Raw genomic sequence first — 15,237 nt, 5'->3', positions numbered from 1 at the left:
GTTTTTCTAGAGCAACACTGTCCAATAGACCTTTATGCAATGATGGATATGTTCTCTACCTGCTCTGTGCAATGTGGTAGCCATTTAACACTTCATTAGACACAGTGCAGCAGCCACCTAGCGGCTGTGATTGTGTGCATGTGTGTGCCCGCGCACGTGTGCTCAGTCGCTTAGTCATGTCTCTTTGGGACCCCATGGACTGACTGTAGCCCACCAGGCTCCTCTGTGGAATTTTTCAGGCAAGGATACTGGAGTGGGTGGCCATTTCCTACTCCACGAGATCTTCCAGCTCAGAGAATCAAACCTGCATCTCACGCATTGGCAGGCAGATCATTTACCACTAGTGCTACCTGGGAAGCCCAGCAGCCGTGATTAAGGAGCTGCATTTTAAAATTAATTTTCATTTAAATAGCCACATGTGACTAGTTGTTCTTCTATTGGACAGCATAGTAATAGAGTGTGCCTCTCTTGTAGCAGTAGAAGGCAATGGTACCCCACTCCAGTACTCTTGCCTGGAAAATCCCATGGATGGAGGAGCCTGGTGGACTGCAGTCCCTGGGGTTGCTAAGAGTTGGACACGCCTGAGCGACTTCACTTTCACTTTTCACTTTCATGCATTGGAGAAGGAAATGGCAACCCATTCCAGTGCTCTTGCCTGGAGAATCCCAGGGACGGGGGAGCCTGGTGGGCCCTCATCTATGGGGTCGCACAGAGTCGGACACGACTGAAGCGACTTAGTAGCAGCAGCAGCAGCTGTTGTGTCATCACTTCTGGGCACATATTGAATGTTTGTGTTTTCAATGCAAAGCAAGACAAGTGCCTCTCAGTCTCCGCTGGCATTGTCTCATCTCCATTTACTTCTGCAGCCTAACTTCTGCTTCCCCAGTGCCCAGAAATCTCAGAGATAAGGCCATACATGCTCTCAGTATTGCCAAATCAGTGCTCTGACATGTGTTATTTTCCTCCTCTTTCTTACCCCCTAGCTTCATTCCTTCAAGCGGTATGCATTTACTGAGCGTCTGTGGCCTGACGTTCTGGGTGATGATAAGAAAAAGAATACCGTTCCAGTTTCCATGTTCCATGTTATGGTCTGTGGTGTTCATTTGATAAATTGGTGACCTTCAAGCTAATTGGATCACAACTCAGAAATACGTTTTACCTTGCAACCTAGTATGTCTGTGAGATATATTCATAACAAAAGTTTCAGGGAAAGATTTTTACTTAATTATATGCACAAATAACATGTAATCATACAAGGCACAGTATTTATTGTAGACTTGACTGAAAATTTATAGGAACGGGTATTTATATCACAGCAAGTATATATCCAAACAGTATCCAAAACATCCAGTTAAATCTTTATTTCAGATAAACATGCCCCAAATATTTTTTTCTAAATCTTGCTACCCTAAGAGCAATGCTGACAACTGCAAAATGAACATCAGATATTTTGTCCTTGGTTTTCCCCAACTGGAGTTTCCTGTGGTCTGCGTCACCTCTGTGGTCCCCTTGGGCTCCGGTGCTTGCCACTGCTCCCCGCCCCTACCTTCTGCTCTACTGGGAGTCAGATTACGCATCCTGAACCATCCTGGCTCCAAGCACAACAAAAGGGCCCTTCATTCGCCCAGATCTGCTCTGCTATGAAGGTAGTTCTCCCCACTTACATAAAAATCATATGACAACACTCCTCGAGTGGGCTGCCATGGTGAAAGCCAGGCCTTGTCTTCTACTCAAGGTGGTTACAGACTCCCCCGCTGGCAGTGGTATTCGTGGTGGAGGAGTATGCTGGGCTGGATTCTGCATACATTCAACACACATTATTGCATCCCTATGACATCATAGGCTCTGGGTATACAATAAGAAGAGTCAGAGGACACTGAGTGGTGGGTGAGATCTCAGCTCAGACAGTCACAGGACATGGGTGGAGGGAATAGATAGTGGTGAAATCCCCCAGCAGGGGTCAATCTCAGAGGGTTTCATGGAAGAGGTGTCGTTTCAGATAGTCCAGGTATAAATGTGAGGCCACAGCTCAAGAAAAGGGACAGATATTCTAGGCAGAGAAAGCATAGGCTCAAGGAATGATAGAAAAGTAGGTATACGGGAAGATGTGTGGGAGAAGCCAGTGAGATGAGCTGGTCCCACGGGGCTGGGACACTTCTGTTAGGGGTATATCCTGCTTACAGCAGAAAGAGCTCACCTCCATTTGTTTAAAGAGTTGAAGAGTCTAAATGTCTTCATTTCCTATTGCCATTGGATAAATTAGTGCAAAGTTAGCACCTTAAGACAAATACATTATTATCTCACAGTTTCTAAGGGTCAGTAATCTGAGCAGAGTTTAGTTGAGTCCTCGGCTTTAGGGTGTCTAACAAGGTTACAGTCCAGTCAAGGTGGCCAGGCTTGGGGTCTCATCTGGGGCTTGACTGGGGAAGAATCCACCTTCAAGCTCACCTCGTTGGTAGAATTCAGTTCCCTGCAGGGAGCTGGACTTAGGGCTGTCGAGGGGCAGGTGGAGAACCAGGAGAACCAGGAGAGTGTGATGTCCCAGGAGCCAAGGAGAGTAGCGGGTGCTGGTTGGCGGCATCAGAGGTTGGCATGGATTAGAGCATAGACATGGCACATCCCTGTGACTGCAGAGGCAGATGCAGAGACCAAAGGGGCACAAAGCGCTATTGTAGGGGGCTAAGGAGTAAATGGGAGGTGAGGACCACTAAGTGCAGATGTTTTATTTACAGAAAAGGCAGTAAGGCTTGAGGAGGCAAGAGCCTGGGCTCGGAGAGCTGACTCCACAGCTCACCAGCTGGGTGGCCTCTCGGCAAGCCACAGCCTCTCTGAGCCCCATTCCTTCATAGCTGCCCAGGCCCAGAGTAACAGGGGTAATAGCAGCCACCTCATAAGGATGTCACGAGACTTAAATGAACTGCTGCAAGTAACAGCACGTTGAGAAGGGGCTCAGAACCTAACTCTCTGTTTCTGCTCCCTGCTCCTGTCAGTCTGTTCCCCCCAGATCATCTTTATCTTGTGGGACTTCCCTGGTGGTCCTGTGGCTAACACTGTGCACTCCCAATGGGGGCAGGTGTTTTTTTGGCTGCGCGGGGTCTTCATTGCAGCGCTCGAGCTTCTCATTGTGATGGCTTCCCTTGTTGCAAAGCCTGGACTCTAGAGTATGGGTTCAGTAGTTGCGGCACATGGGCTTAGCTGGCATGTGGGATCTTCCCACACCAGTGGATCGAACCCAGGTCCACTGCATTGGCAGGCAGATTCCTACTGAATCACCAGGGAAGTCTGGGGACCCAGGTTTGATCCCTGGTCAGGGAACTAGATCCCACATGTCATAGCTAAGACTTTACATGCTGTAACCAAAGATCTCAAGTGTCACAGCTGAGACTCAGTGCAGTGAAATAAATAAATATTTCTTAAATAAAAACAAATAAAATAAAAATATCTTGTTCCCCAGCTCCAATGCTCTCCCTGGAGATCACCCGTGTGGGCAGCTTCTTTTTATCTCTCCATCCCCAATGAGTACTTCTCACATCCTTGAACATGTAAAGTTCCTTCAAACCTCAGGGCCTGTCTATGAGGAGTCTTCCCTGCTTGGAACTCTCTTCCCACCCACCCATCACGCAGCTGTCTCTCCCCATCCACTCTTCAGGTAAGTGATGGCTTATCTACCCTCACCCTTTGGGACTGTCCTGCCTCAAAAGACAAGGTTGTACATTCGATGCCTTTGCTTTGAGGTCAGAAACAGGGCTAGGAGGGGCACATAACCTAAATGACTCTCCAGGTGCACAGCTATTTGCATCTCCACAGTCTAAAGGGCTAAGAAAAACTAGGTCTAGCCACTAGAAACTTGGTGGCATGCAGGTGCAGCTTTCAAGAGGACCGGAGAGTGGTGACGTGTGTAGATGGTACAGGCACACGACACCTCAATGGGCTCACCCAGGAGCTCTAAACAGGCTCCCTTTAACCCCATGGCAGTTTTGTGCAGGAGTGTTTATAGATGACGAAGCTGTAGACAGGCAAAGAGACTTGCCCCCAGGCTTGCAGCTGTGATGGGCAGGTGTGGGTTCAGATAGCCTCCCCCCCTCCCCCCAACAAGCCCTAATTACAAATTCTTGCTCTCTGCCGCCCCCACCAGTCTGCCTCCTGCCTTTGATACTGGGCTTTCGCCGCTGGGGGCTTCCCTTCCGGGCTATGGGGTGCCTGCGTGCTCAGTCCCCCAGTCATATCCAACTGTAGGCGACCCCGTGGACTGTAGCCCACCAGGCTCCTCTGTCCCTGGGATTTCTCAGGCAAGAATAGTGGAGTGGGTTGCCTCCCTTAAATGCGGCCTTCTGTGCTGAGGGGCTGGAAAGATGGTGAGTTTTCTAGAAACTCTAGGAAATGAAGCCTGCAATGGCTGACAGGATACTCCAGCTGCAGGTCTCGGCTCAGCACTCTTCTGGGAGAGGGCAGAGGTCCTTGGAGGAAATCAGCCATGAGTCAGAGAACAGAAACAAACAGGTCTCTTCTGCAATACTGGCTACCCGGGCATCAAAGTGATCCTGTGGTGACTAATTCTCGAAAGCTGACAACCCAAAATCTGAAGTCTTTTTGAAACGTAATGCTCAGTTAACAGTTTCATTAACCAAGGACATACCTCGCCACCCCCTCCCCACCCTACACACACATGCATGGGCTGTGGGACTGGAGTGTGCAGGGAAACCTTATTGATCCCAGTGTTTCCCAAACCACCTTGATGTCAAGGATCACCTGAAGGATTTGTTTCAATGACAGATTCCAACTTGGGTCCCAGGCAGCATCAAAACCAGCATCAAAATCCCTGAGGGAGAAGTTGGGGAAGCTGGATGTTTCATCCAAGGTTTGCAAGAGATTTTTTTTTTTAACCACCAGGAGATTTTAGAAAGAACCTGGACCAACACCTTCATTGAATAAGACAAGTTCTAGCCATTCAGAGAGGCCCCTTGGCTGCCCATAGTCACACAGAAAGTTTTGAGCAGGGTGAGCCATGAATCCCTGGCACCAGGTCCTGCCAACCAGCAGGAGGAAGGCTGCGAGGGGATCACAGTTCTGAGCACCCACCAGGGACTGAGGTCTGCACCAGACGGTTCAGTGCTAAGAGTGAAGCCGGCCCCTGGTGCTGGGTTCAGTGCTAGGCGCTCATCTGTGTGGGCTGGCGATCTGTCCTGACAGCAGTGCCCTGCTGGGACCTCTGACCTCCTCCTCTAAGGGATGCGGAAGCAGGCACACGGGGGCAGACTGTTCCCTAGGGACCCACAGTTAGAAAGAGGCAGGGTTGTATTCCAACCTGGGTCTGGGAAAACTCAGCACTGTATTAACCCTCAGAATCACTTGATCAGTCTTATTTCATCGAATTCTAACCAAAACCTTGTGATGTAAGCAGTTTCTCTTTGAAAGGTGAAATCAAAGGTCCAGATGGTGAGGTGACCTGCTTAAGATCAGTCAGTAGTAAACCACGATGACGTCAGGTTCCAGCCCAGTGGTCTTACAGCAAAGCTCATGCTCTTCGCAGCACATGTAGGGTTTTGGAGGCTCCTCCTAGGCTCTGACCGTCTCACCTGACAGTCTCCCACCCTCACTGCCCCCACTGCACCTTCACCCTCTCTCTGGAGGAGGTCTCTATGTCCCCGGGCCTTCCTTCACCCCTGTGCTGCCCGTTTCTCCAGTTCTGCTTGTCCCTGCGTCCTCTTCTGATCCTCATCTGCTCTGTGGTCCTAGATCAAGGCTTGGCACACTTTCTGCAGAGGTCTGGATAGTGAACAGTCAGGTCATTGCCTACACTGTTGCAGCAACTTGACTCTGCCAACATGGGGTGGAAGGAGCTACAGACAGCATGTGAATGGATGGACGAAGATCATACAAGTCTATTCTGTAGGCTGGAGTTTGCCCTCAAGAGTGCTGGGGCTGGGTGTTGTGGCAGATTCACATTTCTTTCTGCTCGATATGGAGATAAAATATGTTTGCCTGAAAAGAGCCCCCAAGTATCTGGCCATGGAGAGCCTCATGCCTGAAAAGTGATGAGAGTACCCAGGCCTCAATGTCTGTTGCTCACTCACTCATTCATTCATTTCCTCACTCATGGAATATTTTTTGAACATAACTGCTGTGTGGTATTCATGCAGAGCTGAACCTGGGCAAGACAGGTGGATAAGTCCCTGCCTTTCTAGGACATATAGCTGATAGAACTGGAGGCTCCCAATGTAAGGAACGATGGTCAGATGTGTAAAGTAGAAATGCGACTTAATCAAGAGCCAAGGAAGACTTCCCAGAAGAAGCAACATTTAACCTGAGACCTGAAGCATGGCTGGGAATTACCCAAGTGAGAGGAGGGGTTACTCAGGGTGAAATCAACACAGGGAAAGACATGTCAAGGGACACGCTTCTGAGGCCCTTTGTAGAGAATATGTGTGCGGCTGAGTTGACCCTCTGCAGGGATATGATTCTTTTAGACAGCAGGAACATGTGAGTTTTCCACAAGCAGATGGACCTGACTGTTTTTCAGCCCATTCCATGATCCAAATAGCACAGTCTCTGTACTGGGAGAAAGAGGGGGATGCAGCTGATGTTCTGTGTGAGTCGGTGAGTTGACAAAGATGTGGACACAACCATATGCCAAATTTCCATCGGTTTCTTTAGTTTAACCCCTGAGCTAAATCTCTCCCATTATTAAAAAAAAAAAAAAAAAAAAGTCCAGATCACAGACTCTGATAGATAGAATGTTATTTTTAAGGCAAATGCTTAAAAAGTTGATATTTGTAAAGTAATCATTATTTAAAATATAAAATGATTTACTGCCTTTTTACAAAAAAAGAAGTTGAAAAACTTTGCCTAGTAATTCTTTGCTCCTGGGGTCCAAAGGAATCAACTTAGCTTTTTAAGGAATCTGAAAGCAATACCAACTGTCGATATATGATACTTGATTAAGTATGATATGATATATTTGATACTTAAACTGATACTTGATTAAGTTGTTCAGTCTCCCAGTCCTGTCTGACTCTTTGTGACCCCGTAGACTGCAGCACGCCAGGCTTCCCTGTCCTTCACTATCTCCTGGAGTTTGCTCTAACTCATATCCATGGAGTTGATGATGCCATCCAACCATCACATTCTCTGTCACCCCCTTCTCCTCCTGAATTTGATTCAGATTCTGACTTTATTTTTGTTGATATGCTTACCAGAACTTGGGTGGGCTTGTGCGTGTCTGTCCTATTGATCCAGCTCTGAGCACAGAAGCTGTTGGATGGCATTTGTCACTTTATGTGAATAACCTCTCCCACAGGACTGCAGCTGCCACATAACATAAGCCATGTGCCCCAGGCAGGGGCTTCCTGCATGTTTGAGGATGATGACAAAGGTAATAAAAAGTGCCTCTGAGCACAGCATAAATGAAGATATTACAACACTGTCTCCTCCTTGTACACATGCTCCAGGTTCCCTGCTGCTCATGTAGGATCCCCTGTGAGGATGCCCTGGACAAGGGTCTCCTCGGGCTGCTGGCTGTGTGCACATGGCCCCTGGGCCCTGAAATGCACACTGGAGGAACTGAAGAGACTGCTGAGGGCACAGCGTTCCAGCACACCATAGCCTCCGGGGAAGCCGAGCTTTACCAACGCAAAGAATGGCTCAAAGGCAGTCCCTGGAGCAGCTCGGTGCGGGTTTCCCAAGCACTCTCACATCCAGCGGCTTTCAGGAAGTCCGCGGCAACCTGGTCGCTTCTAGTATGAGGGCAGGAGAAGGTGGGCACTGAGGCAAAGGGGGGCCCGCCTGGGGTGGGGAAGGGGCACAGCCTGCAGCCCAGAGTGACAGGGTCCCCAGAGGAGAGACTTGGGGTCCTGATATGAGGAGAAAGGGAGCTTGCCTCGAAGGAGCTTGCCTCATGGGGGATGGGGGACTCTGCGGTAGACCCCCAGTGTCTCCTGTGGTTCTGTGGGCATGCTTGGTTTCCTGAGCTGAAAAGCATCTCATTTTCAACACCAGGCAGAAGGTGGCCCAAGTCAGGGAGGCAGGCAGGAAGGGGCCCCTCAGCCCCCCAGGTGTTTGTTTTTCCCCCAGTTATGAGTTTCTAGAGTTCAGGAGCTTTCATTCATGCCTTGTTTTCCAAACTTAGCACAGAAGCTGGGCCAGAGCACACACCACTATCAGGATAGCAGATAGGTCCCCTCTTGAGAGCCAGTCCTCATCCCATGTAGTGGCTTTGCTGAGAGAGCCCATAGGCTGCTTCTAGTTCCACAGGAAAAGGGCTGTGCTGAGTTACTGATGACTGTTATGGGTGGATCACCGCCTCACCATCTCCACAACTCGGTTGTGTCTCTCTGCTCCCTGGACCCATATGTGCTGTGCGTCTTCATTAAAGGTTGAATGAAACGCAATCCACTTAGAACTTCTCTCCTCTTAAGTGGCTAGGATATCCACGCTTCCTCTGATGGCTCTGCAGGTCAAAAGGAATGATTGCCTATTGGGTGTCCACCATGGGCTGAGCAGTATGCTGCAGGCTGAGGATGTTCTGTGTGCCCTGGAATGGGTGGGGGAGATCAGAACTAAGGCGCCCTCTCTACCAGGACACCTCCCTGCTGGGGGAGTTGGAATTCTGCTCCAGGTTCAAAGCCTGCTTACCATTGGCCGAGCAGTAGCAGGAGAGCATCCTCAGCCAGAGGCCCCAGGCTGCCAGTCCTGACCAGGTGGCCCCTTCCCACTCTATTCCCTCTGGGGATGCTGGCAGCCTCTTGATTGGGCCAGAAAGCTCTTCTCTTCATGCCTGCATATGCTGGCGGAGGACTTGAAGCACTTTCTAAAAATAAGCTGCTTGCCCCTGGGTCCTGCTGGGTTCTTGCAGTTCCAGAAGAAAGCAGATAAAGAATGCAGGTCTTCTGGCTTGAAATCTACCAGCCTGTCTCTCCTCCCCTCCCTTCTACCAGGCCCTCACTAAGCCTGCTGGGCTGGTCTGATTTTCCTGGCCTCAACACATGCATGCAAACCCTAGATAAGAATTTCCAGAGAACCTGACCAGCAAGAGTTTAATTACTACTCCCTTGGCTAAGTCATGATGTGTGTTTTCTTGAGACTGGTTTCTAAGAACTGAGAATATGCCACTTCGTGTAACTTTTAACGATTTAATAAATGATTCAAAACCCCAAAGGGAAAAAAAGTTAAAATTGCAAATCACATAGATCTTTGAAGACCATCTTGTAAACAAAAGCAGGTGCTTTTTTGGTTTGGTTTCATTTTCTGTGCTTTGAGAAATGAAATAAATGAACTGTTCACCTGTGGAAACATGCTTCCCAAACTGTTCACACACGTGCTGATGGTCCATGTCTGAGTGGACACACACACAACCACAACCACACATACCCCCCTCAACTTTTTTTCAGGTTGGTTTGTAAAGATTTGAATACCCCACAACATGTGGATCAGAAATACCCGTGTCAGCCGCTACATCTCATGAACATATTTTTGTTTTTCCAGACCTCCTCCCATTACATTGAGTGCATGTCATGAGAACACTCAATTACAGACTCACAGGAACCCAAAAGCTTCCCCAGGTGTGTGTCTGGAGTTGTAGTTTTGGAGGCAGTGTGACGGGGCAGACAGGACACCGCCTTCAGGATGTGGGTGATGAGCTGCATGAGCTTGGGCAAAGACTAGATCTCTGGAGCCTAGGTTTCCTGACTAATGAAAACAGTGGCTATGAGGATGTCTTCTTTAGAATTAAATTTGTTGTTGTTTAGTCACTAAGTGGTGTCCAACTCTTTTGCAGCCCTGTGGACTGTAGCCTGTCAGGTTCCTCTCTCCATGGGATTTTTTTCCAGGCAAGAATGCTGGAGAGGGTTGCCATGCCCTCCTCCAGGGGATCTTCCTGACCTAGGGATCAAACCCACGTCTCCTGCATTGGTAGGTGAATTCTTCACAGTTGACCCACCAGGGAAGCCCTTAGGACTAAATTAGATGTGCATAAAACCAATGCCACCTACACGACCCAGAGGGTCCTTGGTAAAAGATAGCCTCTTTCCTTCTGTAACCAGTAGGAGAATTCTGTCCATTGTAGAGTAGGAAGGAGCCTTAGAAGTCATGACCAACTTCCAACAGAGCTGCTCTGGTTCTCTTAGCACACCAGCACCAAGTCCCAGCACCAAGTTCCCAGTCCAAACCCTCAGGGAAGGATGGTAAGACCCAGTTGGACTGTGTAGCCCAGGCTTGACCAGCCCTAGGGACAAGGAAGGCATTTACTTCTGCAGGAGGGAGCCCATTTTACTGTCAGACTTGTTAAGCACTTGGAAAGCACTTCCTGAGAGATTGGACTAGAGCAGTTGGGTGACGGGCAGCTGTCTTGGGAAGGCAAAGATCTGTAGTGCCACTGTGGATGCCTCGTGTCTGTGCTCAGGATCAGGAAGGGGCCATGATCCATCCACTGCCATCCTTCACTTGTTGCTGCGTGTTTCCAACAATGTCATTTGCAAGCGCAAGCTGAGGTCATGGAATGTATGCTCCTTTCCCCTGGATTCCGTGAACTGGGCACCATCGTGAGTCAAAGCCGCAGTCCCTGCCTCTAATGTGAACTTTGAGCACATCCATTTCTAGAAATTCTAGTATCGGAAGCCTCAGATCTCAACTATGTACTGAAAGTAGTAACTGGCATTAGTGTCACCATATTAGGTTTATGGTGACTTTAGGTCTCTATGTGATAGCTTAAGGGAAACCTGCCTATTCTGTGTGGGAGAAGAAAGAAGAAATGACACTTTGGTGCTGTCTATGGCTGGGACTTGTCACTTGGAGAACACACATGACTCATCTCGGAGAGCTTGTTTTAGCACAAGGTAGTCATAGGGAGGCCATGTGATATGGGAAAATTATGGGGTGTGGGTTCTAATCCAGGTTCATCTTTGAAAAGGCTGTGGGATCTTAGGGAAATCACTTAACCTCTCTGAGTCCTGCTTCCCCTATATGTAATGTGAGGGGTAGACAGAATGCCATCTAAGATGTTTTCAGCTCTGACATTTCGTCATTGTAATGCAAACACAAAACTCACAGATAGGCAGGGCCTCGTCTGTATCTTCATCATCATCCTTCAGAGCCATTAGGACATTCTGCTCACAGGACGCACTGGGCTAGTCCTTTCTCAGTGCTACCTGAGTGGTCCTTCTGAAATATACAATGATGCCCTTTCCCCCCATTTGAAAATGTCCACTGGGAACCATTCACCACTTTTCCTTTTGTTCACAGTGTTGCATTTTTCTGTCTCTTCACACATCCAGTGATTTCGTATCATGCACTCGACTTTGTGAATGATCATTTGCAGGGAGGCTGGATTTCCTTGTCCTCCTTGAAAGGGAACTGAGGTTCATTCTCTAAACAAAAGGAGGCAGTGAGCTCTCCTCCCTGCGCTTGTGTTTGGCAGGCAGGCCACCAGCAGAGCTGTAGCCTTGCGCGTCTCTCAGTCTCTCCCCTGTGTGATTGTTCTCTCCGTCTGTCTCTCTGTGTGTCTCACAAATTCATTCAGTTTTGTTGTGGAGAATCTAAGACTCAAAAATGCTCAATTTATAATAAATATTTCTGGCAGGAAAAAACCTAACCAAAATAAAAGCAAACGTGGCAAATATTGTATAATACTTGGTAAAATCGGTTTTTAGTCAAAAAATTAATAACATTTTAACAATCCTAGGCCATATTTATTTATATATATTTTGACCCAGCAAAGTCAAAGCTTAAAGAAATACAAGCATATATATCTTCATAATGGCAAAAGCTTTAATCAGTAATCAGTACAACTTGATATGAACAAAGTAGACTAATGAATAAATGAAACTTTTTCTGTTCAAATGCAGAAGGGAAAAAATAGAGGAGATGGCAAAAATAATTCTGGTAGAATAAAAATAAGGAAAAATCAGAAACTATTTAACTGCAGAGTAGGTGGCACTAGTGGTAAAGAGGCTGCCTGCCAATGCAAGAGATGCAAGAGACTCGGGTTTGATCCAGAGGTCAGGAAGCACCTCTGGAGTGAGAAATGGCAATCCACTCCAGTATTCTTGACTGGATAATCCCATGGATAGAGGAGCCTGATGGTCTACAGTCCATGGGGTCACAGAGTTGGACACAACTGAACACGTGTGTGTGATGATAGAAAAACTGACAAAAAATAACTGGGCTCAATAGAGTTTATGCTGGAAAATACTTTCTTAACAAAAAGTCATTAGTGTTTATGTAATTCTGATTAGAAATAGTTCCAATTAAAATATCCCAGGATGAAAATGATGGATTCAAATGTCTGTGCACTGCCTCCCAGAGTCTTCTACTTCCCCAAGTTTTTGTCCAAGGTGTCTTTTTGTCTGGAAAATGCCCTTCTGAGCGGCCAGCTGACTCTTCACCCTTTGGCAGAGCCAAGTGTCACCACCTCTGTGAAGCTCTCCCTGCAACCAAGGCTCAGCTGGCTCTTCCTCTCTATGCCCACCATCCTCTCTCCACCCTGCACAGAGATTTGCTGGGTTGGGTTACGCACAAATACCTGTGTGGAGACTGTGAGCCATTTGAAAGTAATTGTGCTTCCACACACCTTGACATTGGTTCTGGATCCCCAGGATCCAGGGGAGTTTTTTGGTTCAGCTCGTATTGCTGAATACTGAGCACATTTGTATGAAGCCCTGGTCTGGGCACAAGATGGAGAGAGAGATGCACAAAGGTGATGAGATCCAGCCCCTGCCTCAGAGAGTATGCTATCTGGAGGCAGATGGCAGAGATAAATAAGAGAAAGAGCAACAGTGGGGCCGTGACAGCCACCAGCCACCGTGCCTGGGGCAGGAGGGGCACAGGCCCAGCTGAGAAAATCTAGGATTTCTTCTGTAAAAATACAGTGGGTATTTCCCCTGCATTATGACATGGAAATGAAAAAAATTCAGAAAAAAGAAAGAAAACCACCCACACAATACATGTAACTTTTTTTTTTTCAGGATTTTTATTTATTTATTTTTTTCCTGTGTAACTGTTGGGGCTTTAAAAAAAAATACTTCTTGTTCTGAAATAATTATAAATTCATGGGAGCTTGAGAAAAATAGAACAGAGAGGTCCCAAATACACTTCAACCAGTTTCCCCAAATAATAATGTCCTACATAAATACAATATCAAACCCAGGAAATTGGCTTTGGTAAAATCCACAGACTTCATTCAAATTTCATCAGTTTCACATGTTATGGTTATTTTATTAACATAGGTTTGTATGTGTGGCCTAAATTTTATTTTTTCAATTTACTTGATTTCACAGGGTTTTTTAAAAAAATATTTTTGCATCATCTTTATAACCATCATTTATAATGTCTGTATAAATGAACACCCACCCACCACATGTAGCAGTTTGCCAAGTTCTTCCTCCACTTTTGAAGTTGACATTACCTCCAGTTTCAATGTTATGACCAGCACCGTTCTATATTTTATATTCTTTTTATACTATATACATGTGTCCTTATTTCTTTCCTTCTTGGAAAGAATTTCCTAAAGAATGGAGGCAGGGAGACACAAGGCGATAAATGCTTGCTGCTGCTGCTGCTGCTAAGTCGCTTCAGTTGTGTCCGACTCTGTGTGACCCCATAGATGGCAGCCCACCAGGCTCCGCTGTCCTTGGGATTCTCCAGGCAAGAACACTAGAGTGGGTTGCCATTGCCTTCTCCAGATAAATGCTTCAGTTCAGTTCAGTCGCTTGGTCGTGTCTGACTCTTTGAGACTCCATGAATCGATAAATGCTTAGGGGGCTACATAATACTTTTGTCTGAAGACACTGCTCAGTGCTCAGTCGTGTCTGACTCTTCATGACTCATGGACTGCAGCCCACCAGGCTCCTCTGTCCATTGAATTTTCCAAATAAAAATACTGGAGTGGCTTGCCATCTCTTCCTCCAGGTGGTCTACTCAGCTCAGGGATCAAATCCATTTCTCCTGCATTAGCAGGTGGATTCTTTACCACTGAGCCCCCTGGCAAGCACTTGTCTTACGACAAGGACGATTTAAATATATTTTGGGTCGGGGTCTGATCGAGTAGAGAGGGAGCAGCTGCAGACACAGGAGCGGAGCATCTGATGACCACACAGAGTTGGGTGTGTCATAGATTAATTTCATCAAGGCCCCAATTCTTTACCCATCCTGTGTCCAGGCCATTTGCCATGCAACTCTGGGGTTCCTCCACTTAAAGCACAGTATTTCCTGCTCCACGTGGCAGAACTTCAGTCTGTAAACTGAGGCAGCAGCGACAGAGCACCAGCCCTGAGCCCAGCCCCCAGGAGCCTTGAGTATGTCATTGAGGCATTCTGGTTGATTGGTATTTCACAGTTTTGTAACAAGAGGTCCCTGATGGGGAGCGTCCATGATAGAGGTAGAAGGAAAGAAGGGAAAGAGGGTTCAAGTCCAGGTAAGTCCCGGTATTTCAGAAAGAGCTGTGCAAATTTGATACTGTGCTGCACAAAACCCATTTCTCTTCTGCTCCAGGTGCTGGGTAAGCAGAGGCTGATGACCCATCCCAAATGAACCACTTGGCTTTGTACAAGGAATTCAGTCCTTTTTTAAAAAAAATTTTATTTATGTATTTGGCTGTGCCAGGCCTTAGTTGCAGCACATGGGATCTTTAGCTGTGGCATGTGAACTCTTAGCTGTGGCCTGTGGCATCTAGTCCCCTGACCAGGGATGGAACCCGGGCCCCCTGCTCTGGGAGCACTGGAGTCTTGGTCACTAGACCACCAGAGGAATCCAGTTCTTAAAAGTTCCCATTTCAGCTGTCAGGGTTGAAAAGTCACAAGTAAAGAGAAGCTAGACTTTTGTTTGAGGAGTGACAGTGAGCACCAGGGTTGCCATGGACAGTTACCCAGGTTGCACACTGCATGGGGACTGACTATGTCAGTGTAAGGAGACACTGAGAGCAATGAAGCCTGTACATGAATAGAGGAGGGCCCCCCACCCCTTCTTTCAAACTCAAGGACAAATACGCAAGGTTAAAGTACTGCTAGATCTTGGGTACCAAGAAGAGTTTCAGTGATGGGGGAAAAGAGCACACAGAACCAGATACAGAATGTCCTCAGCATCAAAACACCAGGTGGTTTCTTTACTGAGGCCCTTGGGATGAAATAAAAGCTAATTTTTCCAGACTGGGCTCCCTGTGTTAAACAGCAACTTCTCACCCACCAACAATCCATGTTACACATGGTAGTGTATAAATAATCCTTCAATAAATTTGAAACAAACACACAA

The 15,237-nt window shown here is 47.3% G+C and overlaps 1 long non-coding RNA gene across 2 annotated transcripts; it reads left to right on the top strand.

Moving 5' to 3' along the window:
* The first annotated feature begins 1,793 nt into the window (after positions 1–1,793).
* On the top strand, positions 1,794–9,713 carry LOC133243219 (uncharacterized). 2 transcript variants are annotated; one of them, XR_009735024.1, is made up of 6 exons: positions 1,794–2,008; positions 3,455–3,649; positions 4,136–6,597; positions 7,298–7,372; positions 7,449–7,754; positions 9,481–9,713. It is a non-coding gene; the product is annotated as an uncharacterized LOC133243219 (long non-coding RNA). The 2 variants fall into 2 exon arrangements; XR_009735023.1 differs by lacking the exon at positions 9,481–9,713 and adding an exon at positions 8,126–9,471.
* Positions 9,714–15,237: the final 5,524 nt, after the last annotated feature.

The sequence above is a fragment of the Bos javanicus genome, chromosome 3 (genome assembly GCF_032452875.1).
Source record: "Bos javanicus breed banteng chromosome 3, ARS-OSU_banteng_1.0, whole genome shotgun sequence".
In the NCBI taxonomy this organism is placed as follows: domain Eukaryota; kingdom Metazoa; phylum Chordata; class Mammalia; order Artiodactyla; family Bovidae; genus Bos; species Bos javanicus.
Note: the sequence above shows the minus strand (reverse complement) of the source record. Positions and strands in the feature narration are given on the sequence as shown.